Here is a 9,433-nt window from a genome sequence, read left to right on the forward strand (position 1 = left end):
GCGATTGATAATTATTTTGATAATTATTTCCAGGCCTTTGGTTCATGTATGAAACATTCTCTCTTTGTTCCATTGTTTGTTCAATACTAAGACAATCTTTTGTCAAATATGGTCCTCCACACTGCTCACAACTAATTCGTATTGCGTGAATATCCTTAGTCATCTTTTCCATTCGTCTCTCGAAAGCATCTAACTTTGCGGAAATGGAATCAAAGTCATGGCTAGAATCAGCTCTAGCCGCTTTAGATGATCGAACGATGTCTTTTTCTTGATGCCACTCATGTAAGTGGGAGGCTGTGTTATCAATAATTTTGTAAGCTTCAGTTGCAGTTTTCTTCGTAATGGAACCACCAGCTGCTATGTCGATGTCTTTTCGTGTAGTAATGTCGCATCCTTGATAGAATATTTGTACTATTTGATAAGTGTCTAAACCATGTTGAGGACATCCTCTCAACAACTTTCCAAATCTTGTCCACGCCTCATATAGAGTTTCATTTGGCTTTTGTGTTAACGTAACAATTTTTCCTTGAAGTCTCACGGCTTTAGATGCCGGAAAGAATCTTTTAAGAAATTTCTCAACTAAAACATCCCATGTATCAATCACCCCTTCAGGTAACGATTCTAACTAATCTTTGGCTTCTCCCTTTAAAGTCCAGGGAAATAACATGAGATAGATCTGTTCATCCTTAACTTCTCTAATCTTAAATAGAGTACAGATCCTATTAAAGGTACGAAGATGTTCGTTTGGATCTTCTTTCGGCGCACCACTAAATTGGCATTGATTAGTTACCATGTGTAGGATTTGTCCTTTGATTTTATAATCTGGCGCATTAATGTCTGGTTGAGTAATTGCGTGACCTTGGCCAGTGCGTTTAGCTCTCATTCGGTCTTCCATACTTAGAGGTTCCGGATTTTCCATGATTGATTTTGTTGAATTTGAATCACTAGAGGATTCTGATTTAATGGTTTCTTCCTCGACAATCTCTGGATGAGTGATTTGTGGTTCAGGAGGAATGATTAGTGGCTCAGGATCTCTGAATTGTCCTTGAATATCCTCCGGGTTCTCAATTGTGAGGTCGGGTTCAAAAAATAGATTATCGGAAATTTGAATTGGAGTACTTGGTCGACTTGATGACGATTCTAAAGAAAAATCAACGGCGATTATATTGGCTAGATGTCTTGATCGAGTTACAGGTGGTGAACGTATGAAAGGTGGTGAACGTTTTGCTCAGTGCATTCACTGAATATCCTATTAGTTATAAAGATAAAAATTATATAAGTTATCAAATTAATAGACTTTTCTGCTTTTGCCCGCGTTTCGAATAGCCAAAAGATGCGGCAGGGATCCAGGATCCTTTAAGTCGGAAAATCCACAACTCAGCCACTAACAAATCCAACCATTACTACGAAGCAGAAAATTTTGGATGTCTATCAATTTAACCGCTTAAAATAATTTTTCGTCGAAGTTTAAAGAAAATAAAGAAAATTCTATGTCCTAAAAACTAGAGCGTAGAAATGAGAAAGAAAAAGAGTGCGTCGAAAAACGTCGAAAAATAAAAGGTCGAAAAATAATAATAAGAAAGTAAAGCGTCGAAACTTAAAAGTCTAAAAACTAAATATTAAAACTTGCGTCTAAAGGTATTAAAGCTTAAAGGAATTCTAAATCCAAAACGGTAATAACTTAATTAGGCACTAAAATCTATTAAATATTAAAGCGATAAGCGACGTCGTAAAATTCTAAAGCGCCTAAATCTTAATCTAAAGAAAAAGCACTTAAGGGATTTTACAGCAAAGCCTAAGAGTCTAGAAATATAAAATTACTACGGCAAAATACTAAGTTACGAACTAATTACGAATGATAAATATACAATTACGTACTAAATAATAAAAAGATACAAAAATGATAAAATTACTTATTTTTATAAAAATATTATTTTTATAGTATTATTTCATATAAAATTATATAATTATTAATTCTAATAAAACTTAATAATTCAAATTTAAATTAAAGATAAACTAATTATTAATTTAATAAACCATACACTTAATTAATTATTATAATTATTATTAATTACAAACCCTAATTCGATCAGACTAAGGTTCAGGTCCTATCACCTCACCTCATGAAAACGTATGAGGTTTCAATTGTCTGTCCATGCGATCGCATGGACTGTTGATCCAGTTCAGGTCTTGGGCTGCTACAGTATCTTGGCCCGATTACTTTTTAATTTAATTTTTAAGATTTTTAATTTATAAAAATAATATATAAGTAATATCTATTATAAATAAATTTATATTTTTAAGAACTAAAAATAATACTTTTATACCTTTATATAAAATAAACAAAATATATTTTCTTTTTACTTAAACACTTAAAAATATAGAAAAATATATTTTTTTATGTTTTTATATTTTTTAAAACTTATATATTTTTACAAAAATTTCTTAAAAACTAAATTTTTTTATAGCGTTTCGCTTTCGGCGTTGTTGAGTCCCCGGCAGCGGCGCCAAAAATACTTAATGTGTGCGAGGTGTAGTATGAAATAGATTATATTTTACTACGAAATACTATTAAATACGCTACAATTTTACACAAGTTATTTATTTATTTATTGAATGGATATACCTAAACCTTGCTACAATACTTATAGGCAGTGTACCTAATCGTAGAGTAGTGTAGATTTTAGTAAGTCCGGTTCGTTCCACAGGGAGCTAGCTAAGTTTAACGCTAAATATATTTTAAACTATATTTGTATAAATATATAAATATAAGTAGTATTATTATTATTATAAAAGGGGGTTTTTACCGTTTAATGATCGGTTTGTCGATTTTATGTCTTAAGTCACAATTAAAACCTAATGTAAAATATTAAATATAAATATAACTTAATTTAAAGCCTAAAGTAAATGACGATATATAAAAGTGCAATAATTTAAAGTACGATAAATAAAATGACGGTAAATAAAAGTACGATGAGATATATATTAAAGGAATTATGCTTATTTAAACTTCCGTAATCATGATGTTTGACGTGTTGATTTTAATTTATTACCATGGGTTAATTGTCCTTTGTCCTGGATTATTCGATATGTCCATCTGGTTTTGTCCATAATAGTCCATCGGTCATAATTATAAAGTGCGAGAGTCTTCGCCAAATTAACCTTATACCCGAAGTCAAATATTCCAACTAATTGGGGTCTTAAACTGTAACAAGGTCTTAATACTTTGTTTAATGAATACACCAGGTTATCGACTGCGTGTAATCCAAGGTTTTAATAATTTGTTAACAATTACACCAATTACCCTTGAATGTAATCCACCCCTGTTTTAATGAGTCCAGTGACTATTAATTCATCCCCGTGTCCGGTCAAATGAACAATTATTAGTATTTATAGATATCCCGCCCACCGTACCCAGTTAAGCGTATGTGGTTATATATAAATACGTCAAATTATAAATCTCTATATTAAATCAACGAGATATCATTTAATTAATATAAAGCCCATTAATAGCCCATAGTCTAATTTCCACAAGTATCGGTCTTTTGTCCAAACCCCAATTATGGTCCAAAGCCCAATAACCCCGTCTTAATATTTAGTCCAACATCACGATTACTTCGGCTTAAATAAACATAATAATAACTTAGCTACGAGACATTAATTTAAAAAGGTTGAACATAACTTACAATGAGTATTAATCACGTAGTGTTACACGGACAGAAATTCGACTTACAAATTTAAAACATTCGCCACTATAACCTTATTATTATTAACTTAATATTAAAATTATAATTATAAAATAAATATAAATATATTTGAGAGATTGCAGAGAGTTGATTGAGTAAGGTGTAAATAAAACGTCGAATTCGCTGGCTATTTATAGCACCTGACCTTGCTTTTCATCCCATGCGATCGCATGGATTTTGGTCTTGCTGGCCATGCGATCGCATGGCTACCTTGGCCAGCTCACAATGATTTGTTTTCTAGTTTACCGACGTTTTATTTAATTATATAATTATATATATATAATTATATATATATTATATTATATTCATGTGCATAGTTGACTTGTAATTTTAGGCCCGTTGCGTCGCGCGTTGACAGTTGGTTCATGTCCCGGTTCCGGATTTTCAAACTTCCTTTCGTACTATTTAATATCTTGTACTATGCGTTTCGCGGCTCGTACTCTTGTAACTTTTAGACGTTTCTCAGCAATAATTTGAACCACTTGGATTATACTTTGTACTTTTTAGCTTTTTGGTCGGTTGCGTCTTCAAATCGTCGAATTTGTCTTTTGTCTTCACATTTTATTATTTAAACTAATATCACTTGTAAATAGAATAATTGCAACTAAAAGCTTGTCTTTCTTGAAGGATAATGCTATGAAATATATGTTCGTTTTTAGTATTATCACATAGAAATGTAAATCATCATCATCTTCAAGCTATTACAAGTAATCAATGGAAAGTACGTAAAGTAAAGTGAAGATTACAACCCAAAATGTAAAGAAGATGAAGATCTAAGCTAAACAATGATGGATCTTGAGCTAACTTCCTTGAATCCACCCTTGAACACCAATGGATGATGAAATTAGGGTTTTGTGTGTGAAATTCAGACCCTAAGCAGCTGCTCTCTAAGATGCATATCAAAAATGACCTAATCTTGTTCCTTTTATAGTGCTGAAAATCTGGGCTGAAACAGCGACAGGAACGCCGCTTTTGGTCAGGAGCGGCGCTTTTGACTTTAATTAGGAGTGGCACTTTTAACCAAGAAGGCCGCTTTTAGCTCTAAACAGGGACGACGCCTTTGTTGAGGAACGACGCTTTTGGCTGAATAGGAGCGACGCTTTTTACTGTAAGAACGACGCTTTTGCTCACTGGAGGAAAATGGAGCTAAAATGTGCATAAGAACGTCACTTTTGCAGTTGGTGCGACGCTTTTGGCTCACAGGAGCGGCGCCCTTGAATGAGGAGTGGCGCTTTTGATGCTGATTCTGCACTTTCCATTTCCTTAGCCACTTTTGCCCAAGATTTGGTCAATTTTACACCAAATCAACTCCTTAGCCCTTAATTTACCATTTAGCTCAATAGCACACAAGATAGGTTCCAAGATAGTCATAAAACGAGCAAAGTGAGGTAGATATCGCGAAATAAACATATATAAAGGGAGTGATATTAGCGTGTATATCAAATGAACGGCCCAATTTGAAAGAAACATTCAATCTCCCACCTTATTATGCTTCTTGTGTTCAATGTATCACTTTATGGACATCAAGATCAAAATAGGTTAACACAAACAAATCATACACACAACATGGCTTCCCATATTAAAGGTGTGAAAAAAACAACAATGACAGACGAGATTCGAAGAGCATTATGCAAGCACAACAAAGATAATCCTTGTCTCACTTAAAAGCAATTGCAAGAATGGGTTCATAGTAACTATGGTTTGCAGGTGAGTCAAGCGACAATATCGAATACAGTTAAGCGGTCTTTAGAGTATCTCTCACTTGCTCCCGAAAGAGGCGATGTTAACCGACACAAACCGGCAAAATTTCCTGACCTAGAAAAATCTCTCTATGAATGGATTCTTCAATATCAAGAACATGTGAATATGACAGGTGAACTAATCATCGAGAAGGCAAAAAAAGTTCATGAAAGATATGTATCCAATGGATACTCCAGACTTTACTTTTTCTATTGGTTGGCTTGGAAAGTACAAAGCAAGATATGGAATTAAAAATTTCCGGCGTTTTGGAGAGAGTGGATCTGTTGAAATGCAGGGCATACAGGACAAATTAAAATCCATAAGAGACAAAGTTGATCAGTTTGAAATGAAAGACATCTTTAATATGGATGAAACAGGTTTATTTTTTATTATATTATTTTATATTTTGTACTTTAGTGATGTAATTATTTACATGTTTTGATCTTAAACAGGTTTGTTTTTTTAGACTTTAATCGGATCATTCCCTTGCAACAATGCATCTTGAAGGGAAAAAACAAGACAATGAAAGACTAACTGTTGCTATTTGTTGTAATGAGGACGGTTCGGAAAAACTTCCTTTATGGATTATTGGAAAATATGCTAAACCAAGGTGCTTCAAGAATGTAAACTTGAACAGTCTGAACTGTGACTACCGTGCTAATAAACGAGCTTGGATGACTGGTGTGTTATTTGAAGAATATGTTCGCCAACTTGATAAAAAAAAATGGTTGGAAGAAAAATTCTCTTGATTGTGGATAATTGCCCTACTCATCCAAAAATTATTGAAGGATTACGAAATGTTAAATTATTTTTCTTTCCACCAAACACAACTTAAAAAATTCAACCTTCTAACGCGGGGATCATACGAGCTTTTAAGATGCATTATAGTCGTCGATTTTAAAGAAGCCTTTTGGAGGGTTATGAACTAGGGGTTCCAAATCCACCAAAAATAAATGTATTAGATGCAATGAATCTTGCAATTTCAGCGTGGACTATGGATGTTCATGCAAATACAATTGTGAACTGCTTTTGTCATTTGAAACTTCGATCAACAGATAACATGACTTTTGAGAACTCAGATGAAGGTGGTGAAAGTACTCAAGAACTCCAGAATTTGATCAAATAGTTGGGTTATCGCAATGCAATGGATGTCGAAGATGTTTTGACTCACCCAGAAGAAAATATAGCTGCACAGTCGTTGACTGATGAAGAAATTATTGAAAGCGTTATTGGAATTAATAAAGATGATATCGATGAAGAAGATGATGAAAGTTTTACAATGGAGCCCCCTTCGCGAAACGAAGCTATTAAAGCGGCAATTACATTGAATAATTTCTTGTTGAGCTATGAGAAAACAACACCAGAAGTTCTTACCATGCTAAGGAAAATTAGAGACGAGATTCAAGGGGAAATTGATTTCAATAAAAAATAAAAGACAATTGAGTCATTTTTCAAGAAACCTTCATAAATCATTCATGTAATATGCTACATACTGTATAAGGAATTATTAACTTATATTTTATATGGGATCTAAAGAAATTATCAAAATTGTATTATCTTATAATTTTAGCGAATTATTAATTTAGCACCCTATCCCCGAGTCGGAACCGACAAAAAATATTACCTTAGAGAGTTTATTAAATAATCGAGTATTAATTTATCGAGTTTCTACTGTATCTTTCATTTTTGAAATTCAGAATAAGAGTCATTAAGAAGACTATATTACCCATTCTCACCCCTTAAAACAACTTCACCACCACTCCAAAATTCTTTTTCATCCTTCAAAATTAACAAATGACCTAGAAGCTATAATTATTACCGTTTTCACATTAGTATCAAGGATTTGAGTCTTTATCAAGCCTATGACAATGGATGCAACATGACTGGCTATGAGTGAATTCAATTCTTAGATCTATAGGGAACCCTAAACACTTGTGTGATTTGAGTGACCCGTGAAAGCTAACCTAAGTCATGTAACCTCTTCGCATGCTTGCAGAGATAATTTCAACCCTAACATAGATAACTTACCTTATTTTTTGCTCTTATAATAAAAAGGAAACCACTTAGGCCAATAGAAAGGAAACTCTGAAGAGATTTCTTGAAGTAAAAATGTGAAGTTTGCTTAAGGACAAGCAAAGTCTAAGTGTAGGATATTTGATATCGGCTAAAAAGTCACATTTTCACCCCGGTATTGAGGCCCAAAAACAATAAAGTTCCAAGCTTTATCGCCAAAATACTCGATTTGTCGGTTAAAAGTGAAGATCAAGTGATTACGAAGCCGGTGTGAAAATAATCAAGAGAATCAGAGCTAAAATGAAGATTCTGGAGCAAAAACAGTGAAAGACAAGTTACGACCCCGGAAACCAAGTTGCGATCCAGCAAAAACAACAAACCAGGGCTGCCATACGGTTCGCCCTCCGGGCTGCCATACGGCTTGCCACAATGGATACGGCATACCATACATACGCCCAGGTCAAACGGGCTGCCAAGTCATATGGGCAGGCCATACGGCTTGCCATACGGCCTGCCAGCCGTATGACAGCAAAATCGTTTTCTATTTAAGGGCCATTTATCATCCATTTTTACACACACTTCAATTCACTTCTCTATCTCTCTCTTTCTACAATATTAGTCATACTTTCAAGGTCTTCGACTCTGTGCAGGAAACCTAGAACCCGGAGAAGAACGCCGAGGATTGTATTAGGAGCAGTCTGGAGTTTGAAGTTGTCACTTTTATATTCGGAACTCGTTTAATCTACTGGTACTTCTATCCTTTGTCTTTATATAATGTCTTTCATTATTAAGATTTATGATATTGTTACCATGATTAGCGAGTAGTTATCTTTAGTGTATGCTATGATGTAGTCAGTTATAATGCCAAAATAATATTATGATTTGTGTATGTTGTTAAGATGCTTTCTGATTATGCTTTAAACTCAATTGCATTTCCAACTAATAGAACGTAGTTATCGGCTCTGTTATTGGGAAGTCGCGAACCCTGATTCAGAGTATACTATCCGTGTCACCCCTTGGTAAGAGAAGTCTATCGGATATAATGTAAGTTTGACTGAGGCACACCAGTTGTAGTAAGTCTACCGAGCCTTAGATTTCGACTGAGGACTCTTTCGTAGTGAAACATCTAACTATGCCAAAAGTACATTGTCGGTCCTAGACCATGCTAGTGTAGTCACCAAGCATATAAACTTCGTACGTGCACACTGAAGCACAACAGTTGTTGTAAGCTGTACCTCTGCTAAGTAAGTCCATGGAACCCGGTCAGTGCTGATTAGTACACTTCACCATAATAAGGTCTCAAGTATTGCACCCCGCTTGAGGGATTCTTAGTTAATTAAGGAACTGCTTGTTTAAACACATAAAGGATTGGACCGTTAGGATACCCGAACGTGTTCATGGAAGTCAAACTGACTTGGCCATGGTGTTCTTTAAAGGTTGAACTCTTTTCAAGGGCTTAACTATCTTTTTAAACCCAATTATTAACGAAAGCATCGAAACACATCACGTCTCTCGGATATGGCATACCTTGTATTTCGTTGTGCTTAAGAAAGTTTAGACCTTTGTGGAATGTTAATACGTCACCCAACCGATTCGCTCAACTGGATGAGCCGTTTAAACGTGTATGCCTGTAGTCAGACTACACGGGCGTCGGGGGTAAGGGACGTTGTTGTCTATTTAGAAACTTTAAGCCTAACGCATTACCCAGTGACATGTCTTATGACAGGAGCGTTAGGACCAGTGTAGTGAATACAAGGTAACTACCTATTCATGAGCCAACATTCCATAATCTCGGCAAAGTAACTAACGAAATCATAGTATGCACTTGCTTTAACCTTATCTGAATTACAAATTTTTGTCGCATTTACTTTATTTTATCTTATAAACTTGAAAACCCAAAATTAGGTAATATACCACTACTCCTTCACTTTAAG

At 34.6% G+C, this 9,433-nt stretch overlaps 1 pseudogene; it reads left to right on the forward strand.

Moving 5' to 3' along the window:
• Window positions 1–5,312: 5,312 nt before the first annotated feature.
• LOC139842279 (ARS-binding protein 1-like) lies at window positions 5,313–6,918 on the forward strand (annotated as a pseudogene).
• Window positions 6,919–9,433: the final 2,515 nt, after the last annotated feature.

Source organism: Rutidosis leptorrhynchoides, chromosome 4 (assembly GCF_046630445.1).
Source record: "Rutidosis leptorrhynchoides isolate AG116_Rl617_1_P2 chromosome 4, CSIRO_AGI_Rlap_v1, whole genome shotgun sequence".
Lineage (NCBI taxonomy): Eukaryota > Viridiplantae > Streptophyta > Magnoliopsida > Asterales > Asteraceae > Rutidosis > Rutidosis leptorrhynchoides.